This window comes from Meles meles, chromosome 4 (assembly GCF_922984935.1).
Source record: "Meles meles chromosome 4, mMelMel3.1 paternal haplotype, whole genome shotgun sequence".
NCBI classification, from domain to species: Eukaryota; Metazoa; Chordata; class Mammalia; order Carnivora; family Mustelidae; genus Meles; species Meles meles.
Window position 1 is genome coordinate 43,541,966 of NC_060069.1, and position 17,878 is coordinate 43,559,843.

Sequence of the window (17,878 nt, forward strand, 5' to 3'; positions counted from 1 at the left end):
CTCTCCCGGCGTGCCGGGGCCGCTCCCAAGACCACTGCCTCCCGCCTGAGGTGCCCGCAGCTCTCCCAGTACCGCTCCCCCTGCTCCCCGGAACTTTCGAGCCCCTCCCCGCGCTCCCAGGAGCGGTCCCCGAACTCGGAGAGCGGCTCCGGCTGCTGCAGCAGCCTGCGTGGGCTCCCCTCCCCCTGCTCCTGCACCCCGGCGCGGGCCTCCCCACGCTCCTGCACTGCGGGGCTGCCTCCCCCCTTTTCCTGGTGCTGCTTGCGGGGCCCCAGCCCCTCCTCCTGCACCACAGGCCAGCCCGCCGAGCCCGTCCACCGCGGCGGGCGCCTCCAGTCCGCGCCGTCCGACAGACCCCACACCACCCCCAGGCTGGGCTCCCGGCCACGGCCGCCCCGTTCCTGCACCCCCGGGCCCACCCCGCCCTCCTCCTGCACGGCCGGACCCACGCCCCCCTGCTCCTCCACGCCGAGCTTCAGCCCGCGGAGCAGCTGCGGGCCCCAGCTGAGAACCCCGACCCGCTGTGGCTGCTGCTCCGGCAGCGCCGGGCTGAGCCCACCGCGCTCCTCCTGCGCTCCCTGCCCGACGCCCCCCGCCCGCACTGCCCAGCGCACTCGCCTGCCCCCAAGAGGCCGCGCGGTCCCACCCCTCCAGATGGTGCTGCCCTCGGCTCGCGCTCACAACGCCCCCCTCCCGGCTCCTTCCGCTCCGTACCCCTGGGGAGGGGGCTGCGCGTTGGCGCCCCCTCGGGTTCCGCGGCCACCCCCACGTCCCAGACCTGCCTCCTAGCCCTAGCCTCCCGGCGTCGACGTCCGCCCGCCGGGCGCCGCGCCCAGCGCCGGCCCCCGCAGGTGCTGCGGCCCCGCGCGCCGGCCCGCGAGCCAGGAGCGCCCGCCCTCCCGCCTGAGTTCCTGAAGCCAGCCTGCGCGTGCGCCGCCCCAGGGGGGGCGGGGTCCGGCGAGGTTGGCCCGCCTTCTTAAGGGGGCCAGGTCTCGCTTGCTCCTCCCCTCTTTCCTTTCTTCAGTCACACCACCAATCCCTCTTCTTCTCGCGGCGGGAATCTCCCCGCCCCAGATCCACCTTGCGCCTTCTTCTGTGCCTACTGGCAGAGGTGAAGCCGAAGGTAGGGAGTTCACACCGAGACTTTGCAATCAACCAGGCCCATTGGAGGAGCACTGAAACAGGAGTCTCGAATTCTCAGTAGCAGCAGTTCAGCTGCTGCCGACTTACCTTGTGAACAGTATGAAAAGTCACTTCCATCTGGATTCAGTTGCTTTGTTTCTAAAATGGGGAGGCTGGATTGGAAAGTTTCCAAGGCCACAGTCCAGTGAGTGTTTGCAGAGCCGGACTCATCTCTCAGCAGGTGCCCAGAGGCCTGGGAACCCGGGACACCCCCATCCTTTCCCTGGGGTCAAGGGAGGACATTTCAACAACGGAGAAGTGGTTTCAGGCCTGTGACACTTCCTTTCCTGTAAAAGGGGCCTTCCTCCCTCCTGCCCCGCTCCCTCTTGGGTGTTCTCCCTGTAGCCACAACGAAGGAGAAAATTCAGAGCTCCTCCTCCCAGTGGTAGTGCAGCCCTCAGACCCAGATCCTAGCTTGCTGAAGGCAGCCTTGAGACATGGTGCCTAGAAACCAAAAGCTTAAGGCCATTTGGCACTTTTACTGACTACCTCACCTATAAAATGGGTAAAATAATAAAACAAGTCCAAAGAGAACTGTCCCAAGGATCAGACATCAACAATCCGTGTAAGGATGGCTCTTTCAGCACCCCTATTGTCAGGCATTGGGCCCCAGGGCCCTGGCCAGAGGGCAGGAGGACAATGAAAAAGGGATGGGTTCCAGACACATATGGGGGGCTGGATGGGGTGGATTTGCATCATGCTGTCTTGCCCTCTGAGGTAGTCAGGGCAACTTTCCACTAAATGATTTTTTTTAAAGATTTATTTATTTTTGAGAGAGTGAGAAAGAGGACAAAGCATAAGCAGGGGGAGGGGCTGAGGGAGAGGGAGAGAATCTCAAGCTGCCTCCTGCTAAGCACTGAGCCCAGTGCAAGGCTTAATCCCACGCTGAGATCATGACCTGAGCCGAAATCAAGAGTCAAGAGTCAGATGCCACCAGGTGCCCGTCCACTAAATCATTTGATAATGGTGTATGAAGCAGCTTGCCTTAATCAGAAAGCCAGAGCCACCAAGCAGAGGGTGAATACACTCTACCTGGTCCAAGAGAGAGTCTAGGGCAGACAGGACTGACTCTGTTGCCTGATCTCAGGGGGAAAAGCCAGAGGGGAAGGAATATGAGAGGCATCCTCTCCCAAATTCCTTCACACTACCTCAGTAATGACCCTTGCTAAGGTTTATGGAAGCTTCCTGTAGGTAAGGCCCTACTTGGCACATATTCCCATCTAACATCCACCACAATCGAATGAGGTACTCATTACCATCCTCACTTTTTAAAAGATTTTATTGATTTATTTGACACAGAGAGAGAGAGACAGCGAGAGAGGGAACACAAGCAGGGGGAGTGGAAGAGGGAGAAGCAGGCTTCCTGCAGAGCAGGGAGTCCAACACAAGGCTCAGGCTGGAGGCTAGATCCCAGGACTCTGGGATCATAACTCGAGCTAAAGGCAGCCACCTAAGGACTGAGCCATCCAGGTACCCCCTACCATCCTCATTTTAAAGATGGACTTTACATCATTAAGTAACTTGCACAGGGTCATACAGCTGGTAGTATTAAAGTCAGAATCCTGATCTAGTTTTTGACCCCAGAGTCCGCTCAAAAGCACAAACACACAGAAAGCAATGCCAAACCCAGGAGCCTCACCTTGGGATGCATTGGGACTGACTAGATTTGGGGGGTCAAGAGATGCAAGCCTATATAAATCAAACTCCAAATCAAACAAAGCCAGAGGTCGAGGCACTTGTATCCTGGTCAGCCCTGCTAGGTGTTTGTCTAGGGAGGCCAACTACCTGTTCTTCTGCCTCCCCTCCAGCGCCACAAGCCAGATCCATGCCTCTTACATCCCTAGTGCAAGGTTTTCTGGAGCTTTAGTTTCACAGAAAAGAGGTCTCCTGCTCCCTTTCCTCATCCTGCCTAGTCCCAACTCCTGGACTGTCCCCCTCACCATCACTGAGCCCTGGGGGCTGTACTGAGAGGTATCTGAGGCCGTCTGTCTCCTTCTCTGCACTGTTCTGCGAGCCCAGTACTACTAGTAGCCTGGAGACACCCGGGGAGACTGCTGTGCCCCCAGGGAGCTGACAGCTTATGGGAGGAAGTGAGACAGTCTAGAAGCCTAAAACTCAGGAGCTTCAGAAGGCAACTGTGGGGATAAACCCCAACCCTGTAACGTGCCTGTACCAGTCTCTTCCCAGATCGGGAACTTGAGGAGAGTTGCCCACAGCAGAGTGACTGCGGGCAGGGGGAGGGCTTGTCGGGTCTTGTTCTAAGTGGAGGCAGACCAAGCTGCCTGAGGCAAGATTGTGGGGGTGCCCTTAAGAATCTCCACTGTGAGATGGCTGCACTGGGGGTTATACAGGAGGCCAAGGAAGGCAACCATGGGGCAGTGACGGGCGGCCTGGCTCATACCTGCAAACAGGTGCTCAGCCAAGAGCGGTGGGTGCTGCTGAATGATTGGGCAGAAGGTTTTTGTCCTCTTTCTTTTTTAAATAGAGAAATGTTTTTTTTAAACTACTGTTGCAACCTGTGAATGGGAAGTGACCTGAACTCAATGGGTTCAGTGGGTTTTGACTGGATTTTTTCCCCTTTTTTAGTGGAAGAGGACAATAATGCAATAGAAAATGTGAGAATGTAATTTTTTGACCTTTTTATTAAAGTGTGATATATATCCAGGGAAGTGTAAAAACGTGCACATCTTTTTTTTTTTTTTTTTGACAGAGAGAGATCACAAGTAGGCAGAGAGGCAGGCAGAGAGAGTGAGAGGGAAGCAGGCTCCCTGCTGAGCAGAGAGCCCGATGTGGGACTTGATCCCAGGACCCTGAGATCATGACCTAAGCCGAAGGCAGCGGCTTAAACCACTGAGCCACCCAGGCACCCCTAAAAACGTGCACATCTCACAAAGTTGAATATACCCAGCACCCAGATCAAGAAACAGAGCATATATAATGAGCATCTGGACGGACCTCCACATTTAATTTTTTAAGTAAGTATTATATTAATCTAGCATGCCCTTCATCCTCAGGATTTATTTCTAACTCTCTGATGACCCTCCTCCCTCCCCAAATGCACAATGATGGAGAGTTCTTTCTGCATTTACAGGTAGTAAAGGGGTTTTTCTTGTGACATCTTTTTGTTCCATTAAATATACACATGTGCTCTGCTCCTTGATAGTAAATCTATTTCTGTAGGTCACAGTCAAAAACTTGGGCTCCCAAAAACCCCTGCTCTGGCTTGACAGCATTGTGGAGGTTGTGATTCAGGCCAGGTGAGAGCACGGGGGAGCAGGCAGGATATTATGACATCAGCGCTTCTCCAACTTCAGTGTCATTCAGCAACCAAGGGACCTGGGGATCTTGTTGAAACACATATTCTGATTCAGCAAGTACAGAAGGGGATGCTAAGATTCTACATTTCTATGACACTTGTATACTTTGAATAGCAAGGCTTTGGACCCAGAGATTTTCTTTTTTTTTTTTTTATTAAGATTTTATTTATTTATTTGACAGAGAGAGAGAGATCACAAGTAGGCAGAGAGGCAGGCAGGGTGGGGGGGCAGGCTTCCCACGGAGCAGAGAGCCCGACTCAGGGCTTGATCCCAAGACCCTGAGATCCTGACCTGAGCAGAAGGCAGAGGCTCAACCCACTGAGCCACCCAGGTGCTCCCCTCCACCTTTTATTAAAAAGCATTTTATTTGTTTATTTGTGAGAGAGAGAGAGAGAGAGAGAGAGCACAGGCAGGCAGAGGCGGAGGGAGAAGCAGGCTCCCTGCCAAGCAAGGAGCCCGATGTGGAACTTGATACCAGGACGCGGGGATCATGACCTGAGCCAAAGGCAGATGCTTACTCGACTGAACCACCCAGGCGTGCTGGACCCAGAGATTTTTTATAATGCTGCACATGAGAATCACATGAGAAGCTTTTAAAAAACACTGATGCCCAGGGGCGCCTGGCTGGCTCGGGGGAGGGAGGGGGTCCGTCCATCGGTAGAGCACATGACTCTTAATCTCAGGGTCATGAGTTCAAGCCCCCCATTGGGTGTGGAGCCTACTCAAAACAAAAAACAAAACTAAAACACAGACTGCCCAGGCTCTACTCCAGAGTCATTAAATTCTCATCTCTGGGGTGAGGCTCAGCATCCACAGTTTTCAAACGTTGCTCAGTGATTCCAGGAGGCCACAGAAAAGGCAGCTGCTAGGTCCCCTGCACAGTCCCAGTGCCTAGGAGAAAGCTTGAGCTGAGGGAGGAGGGGAGCGAGGTGTGGGGTCACGACTGGTATCCAAGCAAACAATTCAATTTGACAAAGGGCAGAAGATTTCTTAGTCAGGAAGGGACCATCTTAGTGGAGGTGAGGAGAGGGATTTCTGAAGGAATTCTGAGGCAGGAGGCTATCTGCTAACCCAGGCCACGTCCTCCCAGGACGAAGAACATACCGTGCCTTTACCCTATCAGGCAAGTCAGAGCTCCCTGGAACTGCTCAGATGGGCGGGGCTCACGTGCCCCCAGGCAAGTCAGACAGTTTCAAAACCTTACTGGGGCATGGGGACGAGTGCTGCCAGCTGCTCCCACGTGCCTGCCCCTTCTGCCCAGCCACAGAAAAGGCCAAATGAGCCAACAGGTTTCAAACCCTCCATCAACAGTGGCTATTCACAAAAGAGCACCGCAGCCCTGGGTTCTGACGCCCCCTGGTGGACACCTAGAATTAAAGTTTAGTAACCAACAAACGGACCCCTGGGTGCAGGTCCCACACAATTTATCCTGTGCCCAGCCAGTGCCCCGCACAGTTGTGTAAAACATGGCCCCATGACATAATCCAGAAACTGCTACTGACTGGGCATATGAAAGACTGGCTCCTTTTATGCTCTACTACTTTATGCCCCTGAAATCTGAATTCCACCCCTGGAATTCACTGTCCTAAGTTTAGAAATGATAAGCTGTCAGGGCTTACCCTTAAATGGCAAGATATTTTATCACTTTTGCATCTCTCTCCCTCTTTGTTCAGATCACCCCATTGGTAGTGTAGACACAGCACAGTCCTTCGCTACCTGTTCTTCTCTCCTTCTGCTCCAACAATGACCATCCCGGAGAAGCCCCTTCCAGCTGCTTTTTGAGACACCCTCTCAGCTTGGTAAGCTCATGTCCACTAACCCGCACACATCCGGGTTAATGAGGCCTGCATGGACAGAGCCTCCTGCATCTGTGGCTGCCGCCCGAGGGACAAGTGACGATGTTCATTGACTCCCAGACACTTAGATTTGGTCACACTGATCCAAGGGAGTAGCAATGGAATCCAAACTCAAACCCAGCTCTGTCTCTCTTACTCCCCTAGAAACTTGCCCAGAAACCAGACTCGGGTCTTTGGCAACCTCTTTACCCATCTGATCTGTCACCACTCTCTGCAGACCCCAAACATTGTAGGGTTCCACCGTCCCTCCTGCCTCCTCTCCTAGCTTCCTCTCAGCCACCACCTCAGTGCTGTTAGGGAGAACCTGGGCCCAGGGCCCACCTTCTTCATTTAAGTGATAATCAAGGGCCCAGACATCTACCTACACATTGGATTCCCTGTGAGGTGAACAAATGCTTTCCTCAGTGGGCCTCTGTTTCTCCCTTTCCTGGAAGAGCGTAAGGATTCGACAAGATGATACTGTGATATGTGTATCCCGTGGATGGTGTTTTACCGCAAATGTCCTTTCATGACTTACCGACTTCAGTCTCTTTGCCTCCGTGTTAATTCTCTATTAATGTTTCTAAAATACCTGTTAATTATATTACTCCCTTACTCAAGAACTTTTCATTGCTCCCCAGTTCCCCCTAAGTAGTCTGCAAATCACAGCAGGTGATTCATCCTGGTAACAATGGGAAATTGGGTCCAGATGGGCCAACAGGCTGAACCTAGAGGTCAAGACAGTTCTGCGGGTTAGAACACAAGAAAATTCTGTTTCCAGAAGACAAGGCGGTCAGTATGTTGGACATGAGAGGTGCAGCTAGAACAGCAGATACAAGTCACCAGCCAGCTAAGACACTAACCTATAACTCCTACAACGGAGGGCTTGTCCATAGTAAAAGGGCAAGTTCTAGAACATTAGTTTTAGTTGTCTGAGACACCTCAGTATCAACAGCCTCAAAGGAGGTGATCAGATGGTGAGGCCAAGGGGAACCCCCAACACACCTGGGCAGGTGCCTGAGATTGCCTACAAGATAAGTTCAGATTAACACAGTCCTATCCATAGCACAACGGTACTCTTGGGAAGGGGAAGAAAGGATTATAATGGTACCCTTAAAGGAAAGAACTAAATCTGGGGTTGAAAGAGGAAATGCACATTCTCAGTGGGAGAAGGATTTTATGTGAGAGCTAGAACGGCTATCAGAGAACATCAGGCCTCACCCCCGAAGTGAGGGAACTGAGGGGCATAGCAAGTCACCCAAGGACACCCAACAATTTAAGAGTGGTGACTCCAGGGGCGCCTGGGTGGCTCAGTAGTTTAAGCCGCTGCCTTCGGCTCAGGTCATGATCTCAGGGTCCTGGGATCGAGTCCCGCATCGGGCTCTCTGCTCGGCAGGGAGCCTGCTTCCCTCTCACTCTCTCTGCCTGCCTCTCTGCCTACTTGTGATCTCTCTCTGTCAAATAAATAAATAAAATCTTAAAAAAAAAAAAGTTTAAAAACCCTTAAAAAAAAAAAAGAGTGGTGACTCCACTTGGATTAGAATCTCCAATACCCAGATACCAGCTCTAATTTTCTTTCACCTGACTCCCTAGCCCCTCTAGCACATTTATGTATGCCATGCCGAAGCTGATTGCAAAAACAAAGCTAAGAGAGTGAAAATATTTTAGTGGAGGAGCACCTGGGTGGCTCAGTCAGTTAGGCACTCGACTCCTGGTTTGGGCTCAGGTCATGATCTCAGGGTCGTGAGATCGAGCCCCGTGTCAGGCTCCACACTTATGATTCTCTCCTTCTCCCTCTACACCCCCTGACCCCCCACCACTGGCTTGTGTGCACTCTCTCCTTCTAAAAAATATGAAAAATAAAAAATAAATAAAATAAAATAAAAATATTTTAATGGAGCTGAGGACTTATATATAAGGATTAAATATGGTGGCCTGGTCTCTATACACTTGGTTGGGAGTGTTGAGAAAGCACTTTAAGGGATTTGTTGAAGGGACCAGCTGGATATCAAGAGAGGCTAGGACTGGATTCTAGCACAGGGACCGGTTAGACCATTAGGACCTCCCTGTTACCCGCCAACTTGCACATAGATGAACATAGCCACATACACTCTCTTCTTGAATACTGGTAGCCGACATAGATAAGAGTCACAGTTTGAGATGATGAGATTCCTGGTCCTTGGTGTGGGCACTTGTGTAGGACAAACTATTCAGCAGGGAGAGGAACAGGAAACAGGCAGTAAGTACAGAGAAAAGGAGGAGCCAGGGGAGTGACGCTGTATCAAAAGCTACTATAGAGCCTCTTTAGGTATTAAGGAAGCCTTTCATGTGTGGAGAAAATACTTTTTATCAGTTTGTCAATTACCTTAGGATTGGTTTATGCTGTTTCTTGGCCATGCAACCATAATTTGTATAAAATTGATTTACCCATCTTTGCCCACAATGCACCTGTTTTGGCTTTGTTTTTTATTTAAAGTCCGTTTTGTCTGATAATAATATAGCCACCCAGCTTTCTTTTGGTTACAATTTACATAGATTATCTTTCCCCATTCTTTTACTTTCAACTTTTTATGTCTTTACATCTAAAGGAAGTCTTTTATAGATGGCATATAGATGGATCCTGTTTTTTTATTGCAATCTGCCGATCCTGCCTTCCCCCTCCCCCCCTTTTCTTAAAATTTATTTGACAGAGATCACAAGTAGGCAGAGAGGCAGGCAGAGAGAGGAGGAAGCAGGCTCCCCACTGAGCAGAGAGCCTGATGCGGGGGTCGATCCCAGGACCCTGGGATCATGACCTGAGCCGAAGGCAGAGGCTTTAACCCACTGAGCCACCCAGGCGCCCCCGATCCTGCCTTTTGATGAGAGTTTAATCCATTTACGTTTCATGTTATTACTGATAAAATGGGATTTTTTTCTGCCATGTATCGTGTATTTGGTTTCTATATGTGCTTCATGGTTTTTTGTTCCTCAGTTCCCCTATTTCTGCCCTTTTTTGTATCTATTTTCTGTACTGTGACATTCTAATTCCCTTCTTTCCTTTTCTGTATATTTGTAAAGTATTTGTTTAAAATGTTATCTATTTATTTGAAAGAGAGGGCACGCACAAGTGGGTGTAGGGGCACAGGGGGTGGGACAAGCAGAGTCCTCACTGAGCAGGGAGCCTGACATGAGATCCCAGGATCCTGAGTTCATGACCTGAGCCAAGGTAGATGCTTAACCAACTGAGCCACGCAGGCACCCTTTAAATTATTTTCTTAATGGTTACCTTAGGGATTACAATTAACATCTTAAATTGAGGACAACCTAATTTGAATACCAATTTAGTTTCAATAGGATACAAACACTCTGCTCCTATACTTTCCATTCTTCCCTCTTTATACTGTTGTTGTCACAGATTACACCTTTATATATTGTACGTCCATTAACATAGATATATAATTATTGTTTTATGCATTTGTATATTAAAACATATGGGGGGAAAATTACATACCATATCAGAAGCACAAGAATACTGGCGTTTATGTTTACCTAGTTACATTTACCAGGATCCTATATTTTTCCTCATGCCTCTCTATTATTGTCTAGCATTCTATCATTTCAGTAGTTTCTCCCTTTAGCGGCGTTTCTTGAACATCGGGTCTATTGATAATGAACTCCCTCAGTTTTCTTCACATGTGATATCTTTTTTTTAAGATTTAATTATTTATTAAGAGAGAATAATAATTTTTTATAAATAATTATTTATAGAAAATAAAGAATTGTTTATTCAGAAAGAGAGAGAGAGACCATGAGCAGGGGAAGGGGTAGAGGGAGAAGCACCCTGCTGTGCAGGGCTCCATCCCAGGCCCCAGGGATCATGACCTGAGCAGACACTTAATCGACTGAGCCACCCAGGCACCTTACCTGCAATGTGTTAATTTCTCTTTCATTCTTGAAGGGAAAAAAAATCTTGCCAGATAGAATTCTTGGTTGATAGTTCTTTCAGGACTTTAAATATGCCATCCCATTCCCTTCTGGCCTTCATAGCTTCCAGAGGGTAATCAGCTGTTATTTTTATTGAGGTTTTCTGGTATGAGAGGAGTTACTTCTCTTGCTGCTTTCAAACATCTCCCTTTTTCTTCTGGTTGTGAAAATTAAAATATACTGTGTCATCTTTTGGAGTTTATCTTTTTTGGAGTTCACTGAACTTGGATATGGAGATTTATGTCTTTCCTCAAATTTGGAAAAGGTTTTTGTTGTTGTTTTGTTTTTTGATTGTGTATTTGTTTGTTTTAAGATTTTTAAGCAATTTCTAAATCCAGCATGGGGCTCAAACTTACAACCCAGAGTTCAAGAGTCACATGGTCTACCGACTGGGTCTGCCAGGCACCCCAGGCTTGGTAAGTTTTAAAGCATCATTTCTTCAAATGTGTTTTCTGCTCCACATGTCTCTCTTCTCCTGGGACTCCAATAATGCCTATGTTGGTACATTTGATGGTGTCCCATGGGTCCCTCAGGCTCTGTTCATTTTTCTTCATCTTTTTTCTTCCTGCTCCTCATACTGGATAATTTCAATTGTCTTGTCTTTTAAGTTCACAGATCCTTTCTTCTACCTGCTCAAATTTGTCACTGAATACCTCTCATGAGTTTTTCATTTCAGTTATTTTACGTCTCAGCTCCAGAATGTTTAGTTCCTTTTTATAATTTCCATCTCTTTATTGACACTCTCATTTGTTCTACAGTTTTCCTGATTTCCTTTAGGTCTTTGACCATGGTTTCTTTAGCTCATTCAACACATTTAAAGTAGTCATTTTTAACATCATTATCCCTCAGTGTGGCTGTACTTTCTTTTTCCCGTTTCTTGTTTTGTTGTTGTTGTTGTTTTTTAAATTGAGAACTCAACATACTGAGCATGATGTAGTGATTCCGAAAATCTAATTCTCCTCAAGGATTGTTTAATCTTGCTTGTTGAGAACTAGAGCTGTGTGTTTGTGATGTTTCCAAATTAGTTTTGCAAAGTGTGAATTGCTTGTTGTGTCATTCAAGTTTCTGTTCTGTTATCTCTGCAGCCAGCCAGTGACCTGACACAAATTTCCTTAAATGTCTGGTTCCCAAAGAGAAATATTGTCTTTTTAAATCCCTTATAAGTCACTTCAGTCCATAGGGGTGCAAACAATCAAAAGTGATCAGGAGCAGGGCTTCCTGGGTGGCTCAGTCAGTTAAGTGACTAACTCTTGGTTACAGCTCAGTCATGATCTCATGGGTCATGGGATTGAGCTCCATGCTCAGCAGGGAGTCTGCTTGAGATTCTCTCCCTCTGCACCCCCGTGCACTTGCTCTCTCTAAAATAAGTAAGTCTTTTTAAAAAAGTGGTCAGTGGGACACCTGGGTGGCTCAGTCAGTTAAGCATCTGCCTTCAGCTCAGGTCATGACCTCAGGGTCCTGGGATGGAGTCCTGCATCATCAGTCCTACTGTGAGCAGGGAGCCTGCTTCTCCCTGTCTGCCATTCCCCCTGCTCGTGCTTGTGCTCTCTCTCTCTGACAAATAAATAAAATCTTTAGTTTAGAGGACAAGATCCTTATTGCCAACTCTATCTCCAGGAAGCCTCACAAGGATTGTGGACCACTGTCTCTCCTTCCAACTGCTTGCTGAGTCTGGGAAGGAGGGGATGGTAGCCACTATGTGAAAGACCAATATTAACTAGAATTTACCGAAATTTACTAGCCTCTTCATCAAAGTCTACCCTGGCCATTGCCAATGTTCAACTAGATTCGAGTTCCAAAAGTTACTTTAGACCTTGCCAGTTCGATAGCTACTGAGGTGAAGGAATGGCTTGCAACTCTGCCATCTTCTGGGATATTACTTCATTCCAGTCCTTTTTATTGCCAAATAATATCCCATTGTATGCTTATACCACATTTTGTTTATTCATTCATCAGGTAGTGAACATTTGGGTTATTTTTTGACTATTATGAATAATACTATGATCTTTCATGTATAAATTTTTGCGTGGACATGTTTTCATTTCATGGCACTGCTGTATACATTGATTTTGGAATATTAACCCTACATTCTTGGAATAAATCTTTTTTTTTAAATTTATTTAAAGATTTTTATTTATTTGTCAGAGAGAGAGAGAGAGAGAGTGAGAGCGAGCACAGGCAGACAGAGTGGCAGGCAGAGACAGAGAGAGAAGCAGGCTCCCCGCCGAGCACGGAGCCCGATGTGGGACTCGATCCCAGGACACTGGGATCATGACCTGAGCCGAAGGCAGTCGCTGAACCAACTGAGCCACCCAGGCGTCCCACATTCTTGGAATAAATCTTACTTGGTCGTGATATATTATCCTTTTGTACATTGTTTTCAACTTGCTGGTATTGATGAGGATTTTAGCATCTGTATTCATTATAATATTGGTCTGCAGTTTTTGTAACGTGTTAGCCCTTGCTATGTTGTATTAGCCTCAACACCTTCCTTTTCCTGTTTCCTGAAAAAGTTTGTGTAAGATTGGTGGTATTCCTTCCTTGAATGTTTGGTATGATTAACCAGTGAAACTGAGTCTTAACCCCAAGTTTCCTTTTTGGAAAGTTTTGATACTTTTATTTGCTAAAGGGCCATTCAAATTTTCTGATTTTTCTTATGTTTTGGTTAAATTGAATTATAAATTTGCTGACTTTGTGTAAGTGGTCTAATTTGTTGGCATAAGTTGTTCATGGTATACCTTTATTTTCCTTTAATGTCCATAGGACTTGTTCTGATAACATTTTTCATTTGATAGCATGGCTGTTTTATATGTTTTTCTTGATCAGTCTAACTAGGGGTTTTTCGTTGTGATTTTCATTCCAAATAGTCAGAGTTTGGCTTTGTTATCTATTGTCTCATTCCTACTTTGATTTTTGCTCTACCATTTTTTTTTCTATTTCATTTGGGCTTACTTTGCTTTTCCTTCTCTACCTTGTTCAGATAAACTGAGGTCATTAATTTAAGATTTTTTTTTCTTTTACAATATAAATATGTAAAAACTAATTTTCACTCTAAGCCATGACTAATAGGAGTTTCTACAGTGATGGAAATATCCTATTTTCTGCTATCCAGTTCAGTGGCCGCTAGCCACATGAGCCTACTGGGCACTTGAAATGTGGCCAATGTGTCTGAGGAATTGGAACTTTTAATTCTAATTAAATTAATCACATGTGGCTAGTGGCTACTATATTGGGCAGTGCATCTCTAAGCACAGCTTCACCTGCATCAACAAATCTTATATTGCATCATTAAATTCAGATTTGTCTAATTCCTCTTGTGATCTCATCTTTGGCCCATACATTACTTATGTGGGTTTAATATCCTAATGTTTTGGGGGTTCCTGGCTATCCTGTAACAGATTCCTCATTCCACTATGATCAGAAAATACACTGTTTAATTTTAATATTTTTGTTAACACTGCTTTACAGCCCAGGATATATTCTATCTTGATGAATATGCCATGCATACCTGAAAAGAAAGTATTTTGCAGTTGTTGGAGGTAGTACTCTATAAATGTCAAGTAGATTGAGAGGCTGATAAAGCAATTTAAGTCTTTTGTCCTGATTTGTTTAGTTGTTCTATTAACTGCTCAGTGGGTGTTAAGAATCTACCACAGCAGGGTGCTGGCTGGGTCCATCAGTAGAGCTTGTGACTCCTGATCTCAGGGTCACACATTGGGTGTAGAGCCTATTTTTTTAAAAATTCTAAATTTATGGCAAAATTGTCAGTTTATTCAGTTTCTTCATGTACTTTAAGGCTGTTAGGTACATACACATTTAAAGATTTTATTTGATATATATAGAGAGCGATCACAAGTAGACAGAGAGGCAAGTAGACAGAGAGGGGGAAGCAGGCTCCCCGCTGAGCAGAGAGACCGATGTGGGGTCGATCCCAGGACCCTGAGATCATGACCTGAGCCGAAGGCAGAGGCTCAACCCACTGAGCCACCCAGGCGCCCCAGGTACATACACATTTATACTTGTACTATCGTCCCAAGGAATTGTCCGTTACCATTGTGAAATGCTCCTCATTTTTACCTATGGCAATAACCTTCGAAGTCTATTTTATCTGGGATTTATATAGCCACTCTGTCTTTTGCTAATTTGCTTGTTCTATTTTTTCCATCTTTTTTTTTAAAGAAAGCATTTTTTCTTTTTTCTTTTTTTTTAAGATTTTATTTATTTGACAGACAGAGATCACAAGTAGGCAGAGAGGCAGGCAGAGAGAGAGGAGGAAACAGGCTCCCTGCTAAGCAGAGAGCCTGATGCGGGGCTCAATCCCAGGACTCTGGGATCATGACCTGAGCGGAAGGCAGAGGCTTTAACCCACTGAGCCACCCAGGCACCCCTATTTTTTCCATCTTTTGACTTTAAACCCATCTATAAAGTGTTTCTTATAGATAGCATATAAATGAGCTTTTCCCTAACCCATTGTCATTTTTTAAATTAGAATGTTCCTAGGTCAATAATACGTAATTATCAATATGGTAGGACTTTGGTATACCATTATTCAGTTAGTTTTTTGTCTCCGCTATTTGTTCTTGCCAACACTTCAGGTTTTACTCCCCTCCAGTCTGTTCGCCTTTGTTTACTTTTTTTAAAAGCCCCTGAGTGGTTTTCATTTTCTTTTTTTTTTTTTTTTTCTATTTTAACCAGTTTTATCATTGTAAGCAGTGGGAGGGTTGGGTAGTAGGGCTTGCGTTGTGATAATGGAACCATGAAAATATACATAAGAAACTGAGAGTATACATGAGAAATTGGTGGCTGAGAGGAAATAAAGGAATTGGTTATTGTGGATATAGGGAGAAATTGTGAAAAACAAGAGGAAAAGCTTACTTTTTTCAATAGAGACCCCTCTGCACTTTGACCACTAGCATGCACATATTTTCAAAAAAGGTATTAACTAGTCAAAGCAGACCATGTGGGATGGATTAAACATTAGACAGTTTGAAGGACAGATGTAGCAAACAGCAAAGCCTCTAACTTGATCACCTAAAGAAGTAAACCTATTGGTAGCCACAAGGAAGATATTGGTACCTGATGTGTTGTATTCCAAGTGAAAGTGTTCTTACAGATAAACATGTTTATCCATTTAGGGCTGCCGTCTGGCCCACCATCTTTCACATAGGCACTATCCCCTGTAGAATACAGCAGTTTAATTTTTTTTAAAAGATTTTTATTTATATGACAGAGCGAGATCACAAGTAGGCAAAGAGGCAGGCGGGCGGGGGGGGGGGGGGAGCGGGCTCCCTGCTGAGCAGAGAGCCCGATGCGGGGCTCGATCCCAGGACCCTGAGATCGTGCCCTGAGCTGAAGGCAGATGCTTAACTGACTGAGCCACCCAGGCGCCCCAGCAGTTTAATTTTTGTCATGCTTCTCAAGAGTGGGCGTGCAGCTACTTATTTTCACAGGAGCAAGCTTGGGCACAGGTAAAGCAATTAAAAAGCTTCCCTATTCTAGGGAGGACAATTCCTGTAATCCTACTGAAGAACTCTAGTTGGCACTTGTAGTGAGATTAAATTATATAATTTTGGTAATTGTGTAGAAAACCTGTTTAAAAAAACGGAACACAGGGCGCCTGGGTGGCTCAGTGGGTTAAGCCTCTGCCTTCGGCTCAGGTCATGATCTCAGGGTCCTGGGATCGAGTCCCGCATCGGGCTCTCTGCTCGGCAGGGAGCCTGCTTCCTCCTCTCTCTCTCTCTCTGCCTGCCTCTCTACCTACTTGTGATCTCTCTCTCTGTCAAATAAATAAATAAATAAAAACGGAACACAGGGGGCTCCTGGTTGGCTTGATCCATTAAGCATCTGCCTTCAACTCATGTCATGATCCTAGGGTCCTGGGATCAAGTCCTGCATCGGGATTCTTGCTCAGCGTGGAGTCTGCTTCTGCCTCTGCCTGCTTGTGCTCTCTGACAAATAAATAAAATCTTAAAAAAAAAAAAAAAGAAAGAAAGAAAAGGACACCTGGGTGGCTCAGTGGGTTAAGCAGGTGCCTTCAGGTCAGGTCATGATCCCAGCATCCTGGGATCGAGTCCCAGATTGGGCTCCTTACTCGGTGGGGAGCCTGCTTCTCCTTTCTGCCTGCCTGTGCTCTGAAAAATACAATCTTTAAAAAACAAAAAACAACAACAAAAAAACCTTTACCGGGGCACCTGGGTGGCTCAGTGGGTTAAGCCACTGCCTTCGGCTCGGGTCGTGATCTCAGGGTCCTGGGATCGAGCCCCACATCGGGCTCTCTGCTCAGCAGGAAGCCTGCTTCCTCCTCTCTCTCTCTGCCTGCCTCTCTGCCTACTTGTGATCTCTCTCTGTGTGTCAAATAAATAAATAAAATCTTAAAAAAACAAAAAACAAAAAACCTTTACCAATCATGCCTTTCATAATATAGCAGCAGGGTCCACTAACTGTAAGTAGCTATGAAGCACTTGAAATGTGGGTCTTCCAAACTGAGATGTGCTAAAGTACAATGGATTTTGAAGCTTTACCCTGAAAAAAGGAATACAAAATATCATGGCCACAATTTTTAATGCATACATGTTGAAATGGTAGTATCTGGGGTATATGGAGTTAAATATAGAAAAATTTCACCTGTCTCTTCTTAGTTTTTTAATGTGGCTTTAAGGACATTTAAAATTATATACATGGCTCATATTTCTGGGGGGGAGTGTCTTACTAGAGTATTAACAAAAATTCAAGACCATTTGGACATCCACATGTAAAAAAAAATGAAATCTAGACACAGACCATACGCCCTTTACAGAAATGAGCTCAAAATGGATCACAGACCTAAATGTAAAATGTAAAACTTATAAAACTCCTAGAAGATAATGCAGGAGAAAATCTAGATGATGCTTGGTTTGGTGGTGACTTTCAAAAGCACGATCCATGAGAGAAAGAATTAAGTTGGACTTCATTAAAATTAAAAATTTCTGCTCCTTGGGGCGCCTGGATGGCTCAGTGGGTTAAGCCGCTGCCTTCAGCTCAGGTCATGATCTCAGGGTCCTGGGATCGAGTCCCGCATCGGGCTCTCTGCTCAGCAGGGAGCCTGCTTCCTCCTCTCTCTCTGCCTGCCTCTCTGCCTACTTGTGATCTGTCAAATAAATAAATAAAATCTTTGAAAAAAAAAATTTCTGCTCTTTAAAAGACATTGTCAAGAAAATAAGACAAGCCAAAGACCAGGTAAAAATATTTGTAGAACACATATCTAACCTAAGACAGTTATCCAAAATACATAAAAATTCTTAAAACAACACCCAATTAGTAAAAGGGGCAAAAGACCTAACAGACACGTCACCAAAGATATACACTTGATAAACACATGAAAAGATGTTCAACATGTCATCAGCGAAGTAAATGGAAGTTAGAACAAGATACCACTACAAGTACACCTATTAGAATGGCTAAAATCCCAAACAGTTGACACCACCAGATGCTGGCCAAGTATGCAAGGCAACAGGAACTCATTCGTTGCTATAGGAATTCAAATGGGATAGCCACTTTGGAATAGTTTGACAGTTTCCTACAAAACCAAACATACTGGAGTGC